The 20,036-nt window shown below is 42.7% G+C and overlaps 1 long non-coding RNA gene across 1 annotated transcript in view; it reads left to right on the forward strand.

Annotated features, from left to right (window-relative positions):
- The window catches only part of LOC115493418 (uncharacterized), a 37,424-nt gene that overhangs the window by 15,888 nt on the left and 1,500 nt on the right, over positions 1 to 20,036 (forward strand). Inside the window, exons 2-3 of the long non-coding RNA XR_003958182.4 lie at positions 3,402 to 3,475; positions 17,370 to 17,468. This is a non-coding gene — a long non-coding RNA (uncharacterized lncRNA). The remainder of the gene's footprint in view (positions 1 to 3,401; positions 3,476 to 17,369; positions 17,469 to 20,036) is intronic.

Consider the following 20,036-nt stretch of genomic DNA (forward strand, 5'->3'; position numbering starts at 1 on the left):
AGCAATGAGGAACAAGCACAAACATCCTCACAGAATGAGCTTTTTACCCAGCTGATTGCATGGTACTGCAGAGGAGGGCAAGGGTGAAGAACAGAGAGGAAAGGGAGGCAGAGAGAATACCCAGACTGACCTCAATACCCAGCTGCAGAGCTGAGACAGACCTGAGTGGTGATCCCGAAGGGTGGAAGATGCTGTAGCTGGCAGTAAACACCTGCTACTTTACCATTAGAGTGCTGGAGACATTTTGCCACCCTACCACAGCTACAGCAACAGGGAGCCCACTCTAACCTACATAAATCTCATTTACCTCAATCATGTTTCTTTACCTGACAGTTCTGCCTTGGGAATAAGACACTGTTTTTCTTATCAAAATGAAGGTAGGAACTTATCTCCCATAAGAACACATTGATAAGCTTGAATGCCCTGAATTTGCTCAAGAGAAAAATATTCAAAGCATATAAATATGACCAAAAGAAATAGCAAGGGTAGTCTTGCAGCATCAAAGATTTATATCCCACAGTACTGGACCTAAGGCTCTCTCCTTCCTGTTTTCCCAAGTGCCAAGACTTTAGCTCTAGCACTTCATTTCTGGCTTGTGAGGTAGGATGTGTGGAATGGGCTTTTCTCCCCATACAACAAATACAGAAGAAGAGGATGGGTTTTACTGTTGTTTTTCCTTTGTCCAGTAAATGCAGCATGGCATTTACTGGCCTGTTCTCACCAACAGCCCAAACCCCACGTGTCGCGGGAGTACCGTGGGGAACACGAGCCCTGGGGACAGGTCAGAGGGGCTCCTGGAGAGCTGGCTGCTCTGTGGGAACCAACATTTAGCCTTTCTGCTCCACTTGTGATCTCAGATCCTGGGAGCCAATACATAATAAACTAAAGCAGCTGGAGAAAGCTCTTCCTGGATTATGCCCAAGTGGAGCAGTTGCATGAATGATTTCAGCAGCTTCCAAGGAAGAAATTCAAAGAAATAAAGGCATGTGACAACTCTGGCAAACTGCTACAGTCTCCTTGGTGGAAAATTATGTTGAATATTGTTGGAAAAGGTGTCTTTTTCTCTTACCTACAGAAGAGTATGCAATTTATACCAGTGAGTTTAATCACTCAATTCCCTCAAAGAAGCCAGAGTTCCCACTTAAAATACCTCAATTTATCCCACTTCTAGCTAAAAAAAAAACCCTAATAATTTTTATAAAACAGTATCAAGAACATTTGCACAAATTTAGTGCAAATGAGTGCAAACATGCAAAGCTCCATTGTAGTCAAGGTTACTAAACTGATGTGGAAATGCTCACTGGATAGAAAGCAAAAATATTTGCAGAAGCTCACCTTGGAAACCCTACAGACAAACAGGATCAAATTATTTTCAGCTACACAGCTGGACAACAGATAAAATTCACTGACAGCAATGCAAGGACTGTGATTTGCAATGAGGTAACAAAGAATTTGGCTCATGTATTTTTGTGGATATCATTAAGAAAACAAATTTTTTGGCTAGGCTATAAAAACAACAGAATCTTTAAATAAGCATCATACAAAGGAAGTGGTAGCATCATTGGCTCAGGGAAGCCAGATCTTCTGCAGATGCAAATTAAAAATAGCTTCACTGGAAAGCATGTAGCTGTGCTAATTTATAGCAGTTGAAGGCCTGGATAGCCATCTCAGCAATGCTCTTGGGGAGGAAACAGATAGCATTTATAAAGGAATTTTCATCTTCACAGTGTTTTACTAACTAACTTCTTCTGTTGCCTTTTCCAGCCCAGGAATCAAACTCAAGATAATTTCAGTATGGGAGGTAATATAAAAGCGGATCTTCATCCAAGGCTTTTGGGGCAGTTATGGAAAGATGTCCACAAAAGCTCACCCACACAGGGTGAATATAGTGTTTATGCATTTAGCAAATTAGTATAATTTACAAAAAAGTACCAGTTAGCAGGACGAGTGGTGATGTAATTCCCCCCCAGTCAAGCCCGTTCTCTGGAGCCCCCCTTGGTACTGGCTGTACTTTGTGCATGGGAATGTATCTCAAAGGGTTGTTCCCAACCCTGGCAGCCAGGGAGAACCAAAACAGCACAGGGGCCTTGTACCCGTGAGGCTTAGAGCTCTGGGATTTGTTTTGTCTTTATGCCTAGGGAAAGGGCATGGACAATTAGCCACTAATTCAACAGGCTGTAGAGCTACAAATATATGTGTGAAGAATACAGAGAACACATTAAAGAAAAAAGGCTAAAACCAAAATGACATAACTTCAGCCAATATCCCTAAGGTAACCTGTCCTAGTTTAGGGCAAATTTTGGGAAAACCCTCTGGAAGGAGCCCCCAGAAAACAAACCCCCACAGCCCCTCCCCACCCACCTGGTTCGGGAAAAAATTTTCTCTGAGGGAAGTGGAAAAGAACCTGTTTATTTAACAAACAAAACCCATCCCAGCACTAAAAAAATGAACACCAGATGACAACAAAACTCTTTCACCACTCTGAAGAGACGAACAAATCCAGAAAGTCTTTCCTGGGAGTGGTCGCCTGGGTCTGGGTGCTGGGGATTGCTCTCCGGCGCTGGGGATGGCTGCTGCAGATCACAAAGCGCAGGCTCTCGGTGTTCCTTGGTGTTTCCCAGATCCCAGTCCAGAGCATGGATGGTATTCAGGAAGAGGAAAGGAAAAGAAACAGTCCAGGGAAAGAATTGGACTTCTTAGCTAAACTAACTAGGAAGCAAAGGCAAAAGCAGAAGCAAGCAAAGCAAGCAAGCAAAAGCAAGCCAGCCAAGCAAGCGAGCAAACAAAAGCAAGCCAGCCCGTACTAGCCTCTTCTAGACAGCAGACCATGGTGGGAGGTGAACTAGCTGATAAGGCAAAACAAACCTTCACTTTCAGAATCCGTTCTGAAAGCACAGAACATAATATCAAACAAAAACAACACACGATTGGAGATACAAACACCATAACATCACCCTAGGACATAACCAAATCCCTGGTTGCATTTCCAGTAGTATTTCAGCTTCAAATATGACAAGAAGCTGCTACCAGTCCTGACAAAAATTAAAATATATAAATGTATGTATGAATGAATGCACATTAATTCTTCCCTATTCATCAGGAGCAGCATTTCCTGGAATACACATACATCATCTGTCCTCCCCTGAAACTACCTGCTCTTTCCTAGAGGTCCACTTTCTCTAGCAAAAACCACAGAGTTGCAGAATGGCTTGGGTTGGAAGGGATCTTAAAGATGATCCAGTTCCAACCCCCAGGTTGCTCAGAGACCCATCCAGCCTGGCCTTGGGCACTTCCAGGGACAGGGCAGCCCCAGCTTCTCTGGGCAATCTATGCCAGGGCCTGCCCACTCTGCCAGTAAAGAATTGCTTCTGTGTGTCTAACCTAAATTTTTCCTCTTTCAGTTGGAAGCCCTTGTCCTGTCACTGCAGTTTCTGATGAAGAGCCCCTCTGTGGCCTCCTGGCTGGCCCCCTTCAGGTACTGGGAGGAAGGAAGGAAAGGCTTTTGTTAGGAGAGCACCCTGGACTCCCCAAGTGCAAACACTTGATCTGCACTGACAGCAAGAAGAATTTTATCTTTTAATGCAGATTTTATTTCTAGACTATGGATCCAAAAGCTGCAGGGAGAGAAGAAACCCCTGAATTATTTTGCCCTGCCTGTACTTCAGTGGCTGCTGGCTGTCCCTAGCAGCACCCTGTCAGAACCCAGGACATCCCTCTGGCTGCCCTGGCTGCCTTGAGACCCTGGCAGGGGGCTTGGAGACCTTGACACAAAGTCAAAACTTCCTGTGGCTTTGATTTTAGCCTGTGGAAAAAGCTGCCAACTTTGTATGAGGAAAAACAAGCCACAAGGGTTTGAGTAGTGTGATAGTTGAATTAACACAGGGTGAAAAAGTAGAATTTTAGAGCTTTTTTGAATGGGGTTCAAGGGGACAAGATGGAGGGATTTGAGCATGTCCTGGCCTTCTTCTCTTTCTTCTTGTCCTCCATGTCTTGGTGTGATGGTTACACTTTTCTATTGGTTTAAGGTAGAGACACACTGTCTAACATACATGACAGATATTGGCACAATATTGTAAATATATTATACATCGTTTTTAGTATAAAATGTAAACACCACCCGAGGCAGCACACAGAATGCCATGGCCGACCTGCTAGACAGAGCTCAGCAGGTCAGAGAAAGAATGTTATAGATAAGGAAAAATAAAAAACCTTGAGAAGCCGACCCTATGCATTCCAGACTCCTTCTTTGGCTGTGTGGGCTGGAAAACAAGGAATTTTACACTCTTGGGGTCATCCCGACACCCAGACCCCGAGAGCATCCCTGCACAGAGGGGCTCCTTCTCAGAGCCAGCTCCCCGCTCTGGCCCTGCCCCTCTCTCTCCCTCCACCCCCAGCAGAAATTCCAGCACATGCAAAGGCACAATGTGCCTGCTCTCCTGAGAGACAACACACCACCCTCTACTAGTCACTCCTTCTGCTATGGGTTAAGGTCAAAGGTATTTCCATTTTTTCAGCTTGGTGGGCTTTTCCCTCTGCACCTATTCCTAAGTTAAACCACAGCCACTGGAGCTGAAATCAGCTTTCTTTAAAACAAATGCCATGTACCTGCAAGACAGAATGCTCTCACAGAGAACTGTGTGTGGGACAGAAACACCACCACACTCAGAAATTATGAGCAAGCTCTTAAAATGCAAATTCAAAAGCCCCTCTTTTATTACCTGCAGAGCAGACAAAATATAATTCAAACTTCAACTGTTCATAACCAAAAAAGACATTTATTGTACAATGTTGGATTAATGGTTCAGTTATGCAATAATATTCTACATGTGTCTCAGTTCCCAGTGATGCAACCATATAAACTGATTAAAAGGCTATTTCTATAAAATAAGCAATCCCATAATTAGTCTTGCTTTTCCAATTTCTGTTCACTTAAGAGGATGTTTTAATCACTTGGGACTAAGACTGCACATATCTAGCCTGCCGGGTCACGTCAGCATCCTCAGAAAATAACCATAACCAGCACTACTAGATTCTTTTCCTAAAGGTGTGCACAGACCATTTTAGGTGCCTTAAGTAGCTACTGAATAAACTCAAAGTGGCAGTAAGTTATTTGCTATATCTATGCACAATCAGCTCCCTTCACCAGCAATCTTCATCTTGAGTTTTAAAGAAAACGCAAGGTCACAGACAGAACCTGGCTACTCTCTGTGGGGTTTTTGGCTTGGTTTTTTTCTCTCCCACATCCAGAGAAAACTCTTAAATAGGAGATTTTGCAACAGTGTTGCTTGCTTTGATGCGCAAAAGAATTCAAGGGGGTGAAGAGCTCAAATAACTTTACTTAGTGCTTGGAAGTTGCAAAGGGTTCTTAAAGAAAGTGCCACCAATGCAATGAGAGCTATGTACCAGGTTTTGCATCTGCCATTTGGGATGGCAGAGGCCTTCTACTCCCTTTGAGGCAGATTCTTCTTTTAAAACATACCAGTCAGGTGGAATATTGCAATATTTTGCCCCAGATTTTACAATGTCAGTTCAGTACTTACAAGTGTGAGCAACCAGCAATGAACTTGCTATTTTTAAAAAGGGAGGAAGTAGAAGTGAAGAGCGTTTCTCCTCTCACAAAAATAATGTGCTGAAGTTCCCAAGAGCTTGGAATAACTTGGAGAAGACTCAGAAAACATTTTTCCTCCTCTACTACTGGGAAAAAGCAATTTGCAACTCTATCAGAAGCTGTGAGTCCTAGCAGGTACCTTGGGCATTACAGTCTGGGCCCTTCTCAGTGATCTCAGTGCACCCAAATCCTCACTCTACAGCTACAACATCCCCAGCAAGACTGCTGCAAGAACTGCTTTTCCTCTCACCTCAAAGAGGAGACCACAAGACAGAACTCTACTTTTATTCACTTCCAAAAATGATTCTGAAGTTTGACTTCCGAGTTTACTCTTCCGTGAAACTGGCCTAAAACTAGAGTCAGATCTTTAGCTCAAAATAGATTCATGGACATCATGAACCTACCTTAGATGACTTGATAAAAAGCACCATGTTCATAGAGAAAGAAGGAACAGAATATCACAGGCAGTAACCACATTATTTCAAGTATCTTGTGCTGGATTACAGTTTATGGGTATGCCCATCATCTGACAGCACAATTTTTTGTGGCTGTGAAGAACAGTTTATTTGGAAGAGAAATTCAATAGAATGCCTTTTCTTGAAAAACTGTGTGCTATAGCCATTATTTTGTAGTAGCTTATCCACTGAGGTAAGAAGTTATGGCAGTTTCATTCCCTGTGTTAAAGGGGAGAGAAATGTAAATGATTCTGCAAAGGTAACTAGGCTACTAAGAAGCAGATGGCTTTAATTACCTATTTACAAGATTGTTTATATTGGGAATTTGAAAGACACACAGTTTAGAAACAATACTCATTGTGGGAATAATCTGTACATTTTAATTAAGCTGGATTTTAAATAAAATGAGAATATTGAATGAGGGAATAAAATGAGATTATTGAATGCTATCCAAACTCAAATTGAAACCTTAAAATCACATGTGCCTTGCACACAAGCATTTTGTAATATCAGATGTGTTCCAGGAGGCATAAATCTGCACCTGCCAAGGCTCACCCTCATTTTTGCTGCTCCTGTTTCCTGCTGTACCAGCCCTGCCAAGAGGCTAGGCTGACTGAGGCAGCATCACTGCACAGAGGAGATGGGCTCACCTTTGTTTCTGGAACTCAGCAGAGCTGTCTGGGGTTAAATTAAACTCTCATACAGGACTTCAGTGACCTGAGCTTCCTTTGGCAGTGCCAGAACACAGGGCAGTGAGGCACCTCCAGCCCTGGCCAGGTGAGCATCTGCTGGGCTGGCCCAGCTCCAACTCGGGGTGAAGTTACCTGGAGCTCACACCAGTGATGGAGGAGAAGGTTCCACCCAGAAGTGTTACTGCTCTCTCGCCTGTTCCCAGATATTGCCCACCTCCCCTCAGCAGGCTGTCTGACCCCTTCAAGGGGTGTGAGTCACTAGCCAGACACAGAAGTAACTCAGCCAGAAGAAAAAGGGTTTCTGCAGAGCAGCAAGTTCTCATGAGCTTCAGAGGCAGCAGCAGGAGAAGGCAGGAGCACCCAGCCCTCCCTGCAGCAGCAAGCAAAGCTGCTGGCCATGAAACCATGGGGTCACAGCAGAACCTGCAAAACACTTCAAACATCAAGGCCCCTTAAGGCTGCCCAGGGCCTCGATTAAAGTGTGTTTTCCTTCAGACCTTCTGTCTCACTCACTCCTCATCAATTGCATTTATGGTGTAAATGTGGGCACAGACAACAGCAACCAAGTTGGCAATAGCTAAACCAAACAGCTTGAGGGTGCCCAACTTCTGCACATCCCTTGGCACACCAAATCCCAGGAAGAAGGTGTTCATTTAGACCACTCCAACCCACACCACCTCTTACACCTCTTTAACAGATCAGTCTAAAATTACTCTTTAAATTCAACTGGTTAATCAATGCCAGGCATTATCTACAACTCAGACCCACCACAAGCACTTTTTTATAATCAAGATCAAACATAAGTAGCATAAACACACTAATAATTTAAGTGAGCAAATTATGTCTGCACAGAAAATACACTTAAGAAAGGGCCATTCAGCTTCAGTGACTCAGTACAAGCAAAACCCTGGGGCAAAGAATCATTACAGTACACTGCCTACAAATGAAGAGAATAACCAAGTCAAGACAAAATTCAAAAGCATGGCAGAGTCTCTGAGGTGCTCCTAAGTCAGAACAAGAGAAGACATATTGAAAATTTTGCATATGAGACAGAAGAGCAACAGAAGCCCTACCTCCTTGCATTTCCTGAAAATACTGAAAATATTCATGACTCCACAGAGAAAAACCCTGATCCAAGACATATTAGAAAGAGAAAAGGTCACCAGGAATTTCCCCAACAGTTTGTGGTATAACAACATGCCCTCCATATATTCTGCCTGATATTAAGTTCCATCAGTCCTCAAAACAGTGGTGCACCGCCAGAAAGGGATGGTAAGAGTTCTTGGGGAATTCAAAAAAAAAAACCTCACAAATCTGAACTGAAAAATTTCTCTCTCCAAACTGATATATGTATGTTCTGGAGCCATTATGTTAAAATTCAGTTACTTCTGGCTGATGTCTCAGCAAGATAAACCTGAACTCAGTATCCATGAGTTTTTCTTCCTGTACAAACTCTTTGGATACATCTGCACCTCTGCTCTGGAGTAAAGACCATGGTAATGAGACCACATCAGTTCCTAAAAGTGTACACTGCGAGGGTCTACTCATAGACCAGACTGTTACAACAATGTGGATCAGAGATCACCTGAAAATTCTTCACGAATTAGGAGATTTTAATCTCAGATGTAAGCAATCAAACAAAATTAAAGGGGAAAAATAAGTCTAACAGGCATTTAAAGCTTGCCTAGTGTTGAAGCCTAGTGTTTTTCTTGTTGCCAGTAAAAGTGGTTATAGCAACAAGAGGATGGCATTATTTTCTTTGTCCTGTAAATCTAGAACAATCTAACTTGTTCACATTGATATGAAGGACTGCACAAGGTGCAAAGCCTCAAACTGAGGCCATTCCATGTTGTTTAAGCTGCATTACAATTCCATGGAACACTAGGGAACTGCAGCAGCCTGTGCCAGCTGGGGGGCCCATTCCACATGAAAAAACTTTGGCCAAAAGATGAGAGTGGCAGAACTTCCACTGCATACAGCAAGACTGGATGCTGTCACTGACAGTCCCTTCTATTTTTTAATCAGTAACCAGTTTCCAAGGCTTATCTTTATCACACTTCAAGATTTCAGGTACAGGTTGACTGCCCCATTTTACTTATAAACATTGGCTTTCTATAAATTTTTCAATATTTTATTCCTCCTGCCAAAACCATTTTTTGGCATACTGACTGTAGCCTTCTGGACTATCCTAATCCCTGAGAAGGCTGAGACCCAGAACTAACTAAAATTGTCTAGTACAGCCAACACTGCTTAAAATAGTTTCCCATGCTTTTCATCTTTTTTTACTGGCTAGGGCAGGATTTAATCCTTCAGTTACAGGGTTGTGCCTTAGATTTTATTTTTAAATGTGTTAGAAACTTTTAAATATCTGTTTTACTACATGTATTTTCTGATATGTGTTAGATAACTTCAAACCAATACAAAATTAGGAAACATGAGTTAGCCTTCAGCAAGCAGAAATGCCACATAAGTTGTCGCTTCCAGAAGGCTGCCTTACACTGAAAGCCTGATTATCTTCGTGTCAATGCATGGTTATCCCTGGAGGACATCCATGTTTGTAATGCATGGTCACCATGCCTCTCCATTGTGGTTTATTCTTTTATTTTTTCCACAAACCAGTTGCCCACTGATGCTATTTGTATCCACCTTATGCTACTGGAAAAACCAAAATAATTATAGTCATTAAATATATATCTATAATTGCTCAGAAGTTTGCCCTGGTTTCTGTTGGCCTTCTGTTCAGCTATGGCAAAGGGCGAGATCAAAGACCTGCAGGAATCTCTCAGTGGCAATGTAATCAATTTTAGGATTATCTGGAGGATAGAGCTATCAAAGGGTATAGACAGTGACAGAAGTCATTCCACTCAATTCCCTTACTTGTATTTAAAAGTGAAGGCTCATTCTGCATTTCTCAACACCCAGAAACTGTGGTTTTGCTCTTTTGGTTACCAAGCAGTAGAAATTTGGAATAACTTTATGGAGTTTGCAATTTAATTTTAGTGTTTAAAATGTTTCCCCTTTCAAGGCAAACACAGGCTGAAACCCTGCAGACCAGGATCACACATTTTAAATGCAGTAAGAGGACTGGACGGAAACAAAGCTTATCATGGCTGATCCAACACACCCAAAAGCAGCACCTGCATCCCATGACTGGCACATTCATGGGATGGTGGGAGTGTTATGTTCAGCCAGCCTCACAGAGGAGAACCTGGACATTAATACAAGAAACTGAAATAAGAATCTGGACACCTGCTCAAGGGCTTCTTTCAACTCTGCAGCAGCAGGCAGGGGGAAATAGGTGTCAGATCCGCCAGAGTAACAGCCTGGTCTACCCCACTCCTCCAGGGGTTGTTTGGCCACAGCCCTCACAAATGCACAGAAATTCAACTTTGCAAGCTCCAGACAACAAAAGGGCATTTCCCTGTGCCACAGACCACCCCAGTGCCAGGGGCAAAGCCAAGCACCTAATCTGGCCATCACCCCCCCGCCCCCAGCAGCATTCACCAATGAAATGGTACAAAGGAGGCTCAGCTCCCTTTGCTGTGGATTTCAGGATGAGAAATTGTGTTCCATTTGGATATCATCATCAGCCCAACCCTATGACTGAAGGGTCTTTGATTAAATTTCTGCTGTAGAGAGGGCAGAAGTAAAGTTTGAGTCTGCATCTCATGGCTGGAAAACCAGCCCTGAAAATAAGAACTTTGGTCTTCTGCTCTTGGCTCACAAAGTTCAAGTTTAAGGTATAATGACATTTTGACTTGTAGCAAGAGACAAGGTTGGCTATTCTGAGCCCTACACATATTAACATCATTTTTTTTGAGAGAGAGTTGCCCTTAAATAACTTAGTTTTCAGTTCTTCCTCAAAGCTGGGCAGGTAATGCCAGTCTCTATCAGAAGTGCAAGAGTGGCTTAATTAATTCTTCATAAATTCATTTGAGATGTCAGAAGTACTACTTAAATATCAAAAGCTTAGTATGAGCTTCTTATGGCCTATTAGAAATGGAAAAGTAATTTTCTCCAGATTTGAGGAATCCTCTGGAAGCGATCCATGACTGAAATGATGAGACATCAGTGATAGCTACACAACTAATAGGCAGGCAAACAAGCCTAAAATTTACATTAAATATTTATTAAGGTTTTATTAGTTTACAAGTACATACTCATTAGGAAAACTCTTACATTTCTAACACTTGACAAGCAGTGCCTATAGCATAACACTGTAACTGGGACCTATAATCAAAGATATCTGCCTCAAACATATTGGATCCTAATAATAAAATTAACCATTAAAAACAATGCCAGTTATTAAAACAGACTTGTAAATTTGTCACTTAAATATCAAAAAGTCACTTACATGTAGCATATGTATGAGTCAAATATGCCCTTTTTCTGCAGCTACTTCACATGTACAAAAAAGCAGGGCTGCTTCTGCCAGGGAAGTTAAGCAGCTTTTTGCTTTATCACTGTGTAGACCTGATTATAATTTGACATCTTTTAGGAATTAGAATTCTTTTACATCAAATTCTTTGCTGTGAAAAAAATGGGTGTTTTTCAAGGTCAAGGGATGGAAGGAAAGGTGTTCGCTCAATTTTAGGGACACTTGATTTTATCCTCATGTGTTTGCCATTCTCTTTTTGTAATTGAAAGAGAGGATTCAAGAAAACTTTTTAAAAATGCAATTGCATAAAAATGCAGAGTACTTTAATTATTAATATAGAATAATTTCTCAAAAACTAACAAGAATACTTGCTGTCTTTTTACTGGTTCTAAATGTGCCCCAATGCCTGCTGGGTTACAGCTTGATCTGTGGGGCAGTTATATATTCTTGCAGGAAGCACTTAAAGATAGCTACTAGTTTCTATTTGTAGTAGTGTAAATTTACCTGATTATGGAAGAGAAAACAGAACTCGCAGAACATAGATCAACTCCTAAAATACAGCTAATCACTTACTAAAACCAAATAAAAAGCAGATGCTAACAACTGTGCACTTCAGAAATGTAAAACATTGCATACAACTAATGCCAAGTACAAAACTGACAATATTTGTTAATTGAAAATGAAAGAATACCTTTTATTTTTCCTATGTTTCTTGAGAAAGCATCCCCCATTGTTTCAGGTTAACATACTGCTTTGTTTAAAAAGTCAGATTATAGGTAGGGAAAAAAGCCCTTCATTTCAACCTTAAAAAAACACATATAAAACATGACCTCATGCAGGAGAGTTTTTTTTCCACAGTAGACCAGTAATAGGACACTCTTGGCATATGTCTTATAAGCATATACACAAAGATCCATTTCTTTTACTACTTCTAAAATATCTGCTGTTCCCAGAACTAATGCACCCATAATCATCCTCCCTAGAAAATTAGGCTCTAATAGTTTTATTAGTAAACTGAAACTGGAACTGTGGCTTCCAGGCTCTCCATCTTTCCCCATTCTTAAAGTTCAGAAAAATGATCATGATTTGTAAAATTCATATTTTTAAAGCAACTTTTCAAAAACCAACCCCCTACACAAAAAAAACAAACAAACAAAAAAAAAACAAACAACAAAAAAAAAAAAACTTGCTTCCTCATTGGTTTTAATAAAAGCAAAACCAAGTTTCTAACAAGACACATTTCACATTTTTAAACCATGTAACAATCAATACTGCTGATGTAACTGGCAACTCAGGTGCACTGGTTCCAAGGTGCCTACATGGAGACATCCCCAGGAACCTGGCTTTAACAATGAGGATGTATCTAATCACTTTCCCATTGAAAATCTTGGCCCAGACCTCTCTTAAGTGTCAGTGCAACACAAGCTGTGCCCCGATTTCAGCCTGAGAAAAGATGCCTTTATTCTCCTATGCAAGCAGGGACTGCACCTCCTGCTGCTGGAACACACCTTCATCTCCTTCCAGCCACAGTTAAGGCTGACTTATCTTATGTGAGCCATTTACCTCTTAGTTAACAAGAGCAGCCTACTAAAATAGATGAGAGGTTTACAGGAAGGAAGCAGTTAAATGATAAAAATGTGAAATGTTATGCAGCAAGCTGTGTACAATTAACTAAATTCAAATATACACCTTGTTCCAATCCAAGCCATTTATGAGATAAAAATAGTCTGCTAGAAGAATGCCATGATTAATGAGGTGAGACTCCAGCTAATTACTGTTTCCTCCAGAAGTAATTAGGTTGGCATTGCTAATCAAGATGAATGAACACTCTGACCCGCTTTTTAAAATGTAAAACTATGAGCTGCAGCAGCAATAACATCATTTAGTTCAGGCAATGTAGTCTTTATTAGGCTTGTAGTTTGATTAAATTCTTTTGTTATACCAGGCTTTCCACACATGAACAGATGAATGCTGCAGTGTTCAAAGAGTTTGTCATCCTTAATTAAAGACTGTAAAGGCTTGTTCAGTTCATGGGGCAGTACACAGGACAGCTCTAAATTGATAGCTTTTAAGTGGGGGATAACTGGGGGAGTCACAGGGTTTCCCATCTGCAAGAGGATCCCTTCCTCCTTCCACAGTTTTCTGTCATAGTAGCTGGAAAATTAGTATTGGATATTTTTGTACTGATTCCATTAGGCACCACTCATTTAATCAGAGCACCTTTTCATACACAACTACACAGCTTCACTTTTGCAGAGTGAATCCATTACGAGTTAATTTACTGCACTGTGTCTGACTGTGACCCTTTTGCACAGCTACTGAGCCTCAGAGCAGCCTCCTGTCCCACCATCCCAGCAGCTCCACCACAACTACACCATTTCACCCTGGGAAGGAGGTTGAGAAAGCAACATATGAATTATGTAGAGATACAATATAGTATAGTGGAGTTAACACCTAGCAGTTTCCTTTTTTACCTCTTACCAGCAGATAAAGCACTCCCTTGTAACCAGGATTTATTTCCGCCAAACATAAGGTCCAAATTTTCATCTAGGACTTTTAGCTTAAAGCATAGCAGAGTGGGTAAGAGAGTGCCCTTCAGCCTGCACTGAGCTGTTGGATATGTGAGCAGAGGGGTCTCGGGATCCTGCATGGGGCACAGGGCTGGTGGCAGCAGGGGCAGGCTCCCTCCCTCACCACATGGTGAGTGACTGTAGACATGGGACGACAACACCTGCCTGAGCCTCCACCACACACGCTCCTTTGGACACGGGCAGTGGTGAGAGAGCTGGTGCCAGGGCTCCCCAGCCCAGCCTCTGTCCATGGCACTGCAGCAGCCTCAGAACCAGCAGCACTTTGCTGAGCAACTCCTGTGCCTCAGGTGAGGGCAAAACTTCCCACCTGGCACAGCACACACAGGCACAGAGGATGCCATTTTCCTGCCTCAATGAAGTTTCGCTCAGCCACTGCCCCCAGCAGACACATCGCGCACCCCAGCAGGCAGAAGCTGCCTTCTCACACCTTCAGCACAATGCTTGTAGGAGCAGGGTAGACCCCCACAAGCCATAGCAAAACGGACAGGCAGACAGCAGCTCCCTGAGAGGGCTTTGACTCATTTTCATTTTACTTAGTGAATCAGATTGCTGGTTACAGATTTCTGCAATGACAAACGCACTAGGAAACCAGGAAATGAGAAACATCTACAATTCCTATGAGCTCCATTTCCCATCCCTGCAATGCCCCTTCATGGCTGTAGGCAGGATGTTGCACAGTCACCCTCTGCCTCCTTTCGGTGCTTGAGCAACAAAGTACACAGCATAGAAAGTTATTTAAAAACGTAAAACCAGTAAAAGACACTTCCTATGGCTACACACCTTGTTTCTCAGGCAGGCATGCTGATCTCACAAATCCTAGAGTCACTTATGTTGGAAAAACCTCTAAGGTCACCAACCACCCTTTAATCCAGCATCACTCTTATTCACCACTACACCACAATCCTAAGTGCCACATCCAAATGTCATTTGAAAAGTCCTCAGGGCAGCTAGTTTCAATGATTTACCAACATTTCAGTGTAGAAGTTTTTCCTTATGTCCAATTTAAAGCTCCCTTGGTGCAATTTGAGGCCATTATCTCTCATATTTTTCACCTGTTACTTGGTAGAAGAGACTGGTTTCCCTTCCCTGCTCCCCCCTCCTTTTTATAGCCTCCTTTCAAGGCATTCTAGAGAGCCATAAGGGCCCCTTCCGAGGCTCCTTTTCTCCAGAGTAAGCACTCCCAACACCCTCAAATTCACCTCATAAAACCTGTGTTCCAGATCCATCCCCATCTCTGTCCCCATTAGCTGGACACACTCCAACACCTCAGTGTCTTCCTTGCAGTGAGGGACCTGAAACTAAAGACAGGCTTCAAGGTGCAGATGCATCACAGCAAATGCCAGAGTACATGTCACAGCTGAGATGGCCATGATATACAGAATATCCCCACACAATTTCAGAAAGCTTCACCTCAACAGTGCACCTTACCTCTTCAGAAGGCTTCACCCCAAACACAGTAACACTTCACCTCTCCAGAAGGTTTCAGGCATCTGCCCACAGAGAGGAACACCATTCCACTTCAGAAGGCTGCAGCATCTGCTCTTCCTGTCCTTCAGCCCAGCCTTTTATAGCCCTGATGTTGATGCCCTGGGCACTCCATGGCTCATTCCCTTCATGCTGCTCACCGTCCTGCACAGCTGGAGCCAGTCAGGGATGAGGCTGGGCCACAGCCCCACTCCCAGTCACCACAAACTGTACCTACACAGGTGCTCTGATTTCCTCAGAACCCAGGGAGAGTTGTGAAAGGACAGGCTTCAGATACTGTGTTCTGACCTGTCCTGACCTCACCAAGCAAGGCTAAGTGTTCCTTCAATCATGCAGCTAGTCCATGTGTTTCTGGGAGCACATCAATTACCTAAAAGTGAAGCATGTCACTTTTTAGCTGCTACATGCTACTGAAGCAACTTGAGTGGTTTACTAATGGAAGTTTTATTGATCTGTCCAAGCTGTAGGTGCTCATGCACTTTTACTGACACATCGCCTTAACTCCTGTTTTGAGAACATGGGTTAACTGACTCAAATTAAAACAGGCGACCCCACAGAAGCAAGCAATTTCTAAATCCCCTTTCCCTGGTCACAGCTGTGCCACAAAGGTGTTTCCCTATCTGTCCACACATTATTTCCATGCATTCCTGCTGGGTGTATTCCAGGGTTCTCCAAAAGGTCCTACTGCAAAAAGCATGGGCAGCAGCTTTACTGCTGCTTGAGCATAATCATTTCCATCTCCCAGCCTGCTGCTACCACAGTGCAGGCATGCATCTGTGGTTTTCCTTGGACTCCTTCAGATGCATCATTCTGGGCTGCTTCTTTCCCTGAGAAACAGTCTGGTATATAGGGACTGTTGGATATTTTTTGGCTCTTCCCTTCCCTATATCTAAATATGTCACAATGAGGTGTGATGTCCCCTCAAAGGTCTGCCAGGAAACAAACCTGGATAGACAGGGGATGTTGAGGATGAACCCTCATTTTGTATGAGGTTGCTTCTTTTCTTTTTTTTAATTAATTTTTTATTAGTAGAACTGCAAACATCTTTGCTGCCAAAGACTGATCTAGACACAGTGTAAGCAAAATTATTCTTAGTTTTTTGTTTTGTTTTGTTTTGGTTTTTTTTATGATGATAATAAGACCAAGGGTAGCCTAAGAAATACTGAGAGAATTAAATTTTTGGATGGCTAAATGAAAACTTCAAGAAAAAAAGGCAAATGAAGTAAGAATTAATAAGCCCATGAGGTCACTGCTGGTGTTCAGCTCATGTCAGGGGGCAGGGAACTTGCAGTCATGCACATGGCAGATATCACCCACCATGGAGAAGGGAGTGTGAGCTCATCGCCATACTAAGCCTACACTTCCCATATTTTTGGCACAACTGCTGCTGTTTTAGCAGGAATAGAGCTCAGCCTTGCCAGCCAAGGGGTGTAGAGGGTCAGGAATTTCCAGACTGCTCCTCAGTCCAGTCCACCCCCACCAGTTGATGTTGTTTATAAGTCCCTGTACCCTCTCTGCTTAAAGAGAAATCTAGATCCACCTACTGTCTGCACTTCATGAGCTGTTGATGTACCACAGAGCTGAACTTGGCCAGCCTGGGAATCTGTCCCACAAACACTGGTGCATTCACCGGTAAAATCTGGTTTTCATGGGTTAGATGTCTGTGAGTGCCTAAACCACAGGGCAAATAAAGAGATTAGTCACATTTCTCAGACCCAAAGTGTATTAACCTGAAATGGAGAAATATTTATGCAGTATTTAGGGAGGCTCCCAGTTCTCTTCCTACTACCAGCCAAAGCATCACACACAGTATTTAACATGCATTTTGCACTGTACTCAGTCTGGTTTGGACAGCAGATATCAGAGGAAGCTGTCTTTCCCACCTGCATAAGCAGCTGGAAGAGCTTGCCCCATGTACAAATGAGGAAGAGCACCTTTTTAATATCAGCAGCAGAGCGGGGTGTACAAAAGTGGGCACAAGGAACAACACTCTCTTCCCGTGTAGTTTTTTGGGCTGGCCTTTTTGGGGGGAGAAGGTAGAGCCGGTTTTTTGGTGGGCTTTTTTTGGCTCCTTCCAGCAGTTTTCTAGCCTTCAGAGCTTGTCAGATTTGTAAAAAGAACTGCCAGGATCTGAACAAAATTGTTCTTGTGCTTTTTCAGAGCCCTCTCCTTATTGTGCTGCTGCAGTGATGGGTGAGAGAGCATGGGCACACAACCGGGCTTGTCTGCTGCAGGTTTTCTTCAGCTAATTCAGGTTTTGTAAGTCTTGATGTGAGTTTTTCTCCCTGAAAGAGTAAAATTGAAAAAGTCACTGATGATTTGTTGTTTGCCTCTATTTTGGTGCCAATGCATCATTTAGCACTACAGCAACCATCAATACCCATTCAGGCACTATCACAAAGCTTTTCCCTAACATTCACTGTGTCATTTATAAAGCGATAAAAATCCCCGAGCAGTATATTCTTTTGTGGCCCCCTAGTCCCAGCAACCTTTTAAGGTACTGGACAAAATTAACAACAAATTACCTTATGAATACCAAGTCTTTTTGTTGCAGAGTTCTGAGAGTTTGTAATACTGTCAGATTTGAATTAAATATAACAAAAATTGAGCTACTTTGTGTGGCTGCTTGGTTAGACAGTGAGGTAATTACATATAATAAGGAGATCTGATTAACAATCACTCCTAGTCATGGAAACTTCACACCATTATTGTGCTTAACATGAAGACAGATTGTTATATTGTTTTGGAATGTGGGAAACCAGCAATAGCAGTGGCACACCATAAACTTAATACATAGAGTAGGATTTCTAACATTGCCAGCTGCAGTGAATTAATTGCTCCCAATATTTTATTTTTTCAGGGAATATGGTTTTGCACACTGGTTAAAGAACTGTAAGATGCTCAGTAACTTGTATGCTGCTCCTTCAGCAAAAATACCATAATGTCCAAGCTTCTGTTGCCCAAAATAAAAACAACTCTATGGGTTCTGCTTTATTCTTGTTTTGAAAGGAGACCACAGCACAAAACAGTCATTGTCCTATCACAGGGAGATGTGATGGCAGTAGTAACAACAAACATCCTGGAAGAGACATCTTCACTACTGGGTCCTGCCCCAGCAGTTCCCCAGTGCCTTCCTTTGAGCCATCGTGCCATGAGCTAAGATAACTGGAATATATTCTACTGTGAATTTACAGTGCCAGTGATTTTTTCATTTGGGCAGACTAACAGAAACAGTGAGTTCAGACACAATATTTCACACGTAGCTCAAGGGCTTTTGTTCCCTCTGCCCAAGCAGCCCTGAGGGCACACACCCTATTTACCCTGAAGGATGGAAAGGGGAATTTTATTAATTTTATTAATAATGCAATATTTTCCTGTGTTGGTAAAGTGTCTTGTCCAGGGTTAGAATAAGAAGCTCTATCTTGAGACTCTCCTTCCCAAGAGTGGGGCATTTTAAACTCAGGGAAGCAGCTGGAAAAGAAAATGTCACACTCAGTTCTCTTCAGGACTGAGTTTTGAATCTTGGCTAAGCTTAACCAGCCAATCAAGGAGTGTAAGTCAGCTTTCTTATTTGTGCCTCTGAAAAGGAAACAGCTCCAGCCTAACCACATACAAAATAAACAGCCGTGCTTTTCAAAGGGGACAATACACAAAGCTGTGAAACTCCTCAGCAGAGCAGAAGAGCTGGGAGGGAGGGAGGCAGAATCAGGAAGAACTCATTTGATACTGAGGGGATTTATGAAACATTTGAGACACATTTCAGAACTGAGAGTGAAAACAGAGCAAAAACCTCCCAGAGGGCAGCAGTAGCCAAGTTGAGCTCCCAAACATCCCGAGCACAGCTCCCACGCTGGGACTGTGACACAAGCCAGCACAACTGCTTGGCATAGGCAGCGGCTCAGAGATCCAACGGTCCATCTGTGGGAGAAAGTTATTGGATGAGGAGGTGATAAGGTAGCCAGAAAAAGCACATGAACACCAAGAAAAGCAAAGAACTGCACTCGGGCATGGGGTCAGTAGCTATCATTCAGGAAAGGGTTAGGTGTCACTGTGCACAATGCCACTGGAATGTCGATCCTGTGCTTCAGGAAGCTTGAAAAGTTAAATAAGGCATGGAGAACCATGGGGGAAGGAAGGGCAGGGAGGACAGAAAGGAGAATCATTGTGCTTGTGTCTACTTCAAGGCCCTGTTTTTACCTGTGAAAATGACACAGCATATATAGAAATAATGCAGCAACAGCTGGATTCCTTTTCAGAGAAACATTTGTATGGGGAGCAGAGGCACCCTGGGACTCTCCAGCCTGGAGGAGAGGGAACTTGATCTTCCATGTGCTGGTGGCTGCAGTGAAGGGCAGGAGGGGATGATTTGTGGCTCCTTTTCAGTATCTAAATCCTAAGGACATGAAATGAATTATCTTGCAACAGAACTGGAATGAGCAGAGGAAGCACTTTTCCATGCGGCACATAATTTAGCTCAAACACAGATAATTCTGGAAGCCAAAAGTATAATGTGGTTGAAAATGTAGTTTGACAAATTCATGGAGGAAAATCTAATATATGCTGTGCAACACAAAGCCACAGATCTCCAGCCCAGAAAATCCCTGAGTAATGGGAAGGGAAAAGTTTTATGACACATTAGACCCCTTCCTGCACTCCTTTTTAATTTTCATAGGAAGCAGAAAATGTTCTCTGGTCTGACACACTGCTGCTATCCCAGTGTTCCCAAACTAGCTGCCCAGCCTGCTGTCACTGGAGTGTCCTAAGGCCCAGCTATATCCTGGCTGTACCCTGCAGGGTCTGTTGGGAAAACTTCCTATCTCCTACCTG

This window comes from Taeniopygia guttata, chromosome 1A, assembly GCF_048771995.1.
Source record: "Taeniopygia guttata chromosome 1A, bTaeGut7.mat, whole genome shotgun sequence".
In the NCBI taxonomy this organism is placed as follows: Eukaryota; Metazoa; Chordata; class Aves; order Passeriformes; family Estrildidae; genus Taeniopygia; species Taeniopygia guttata.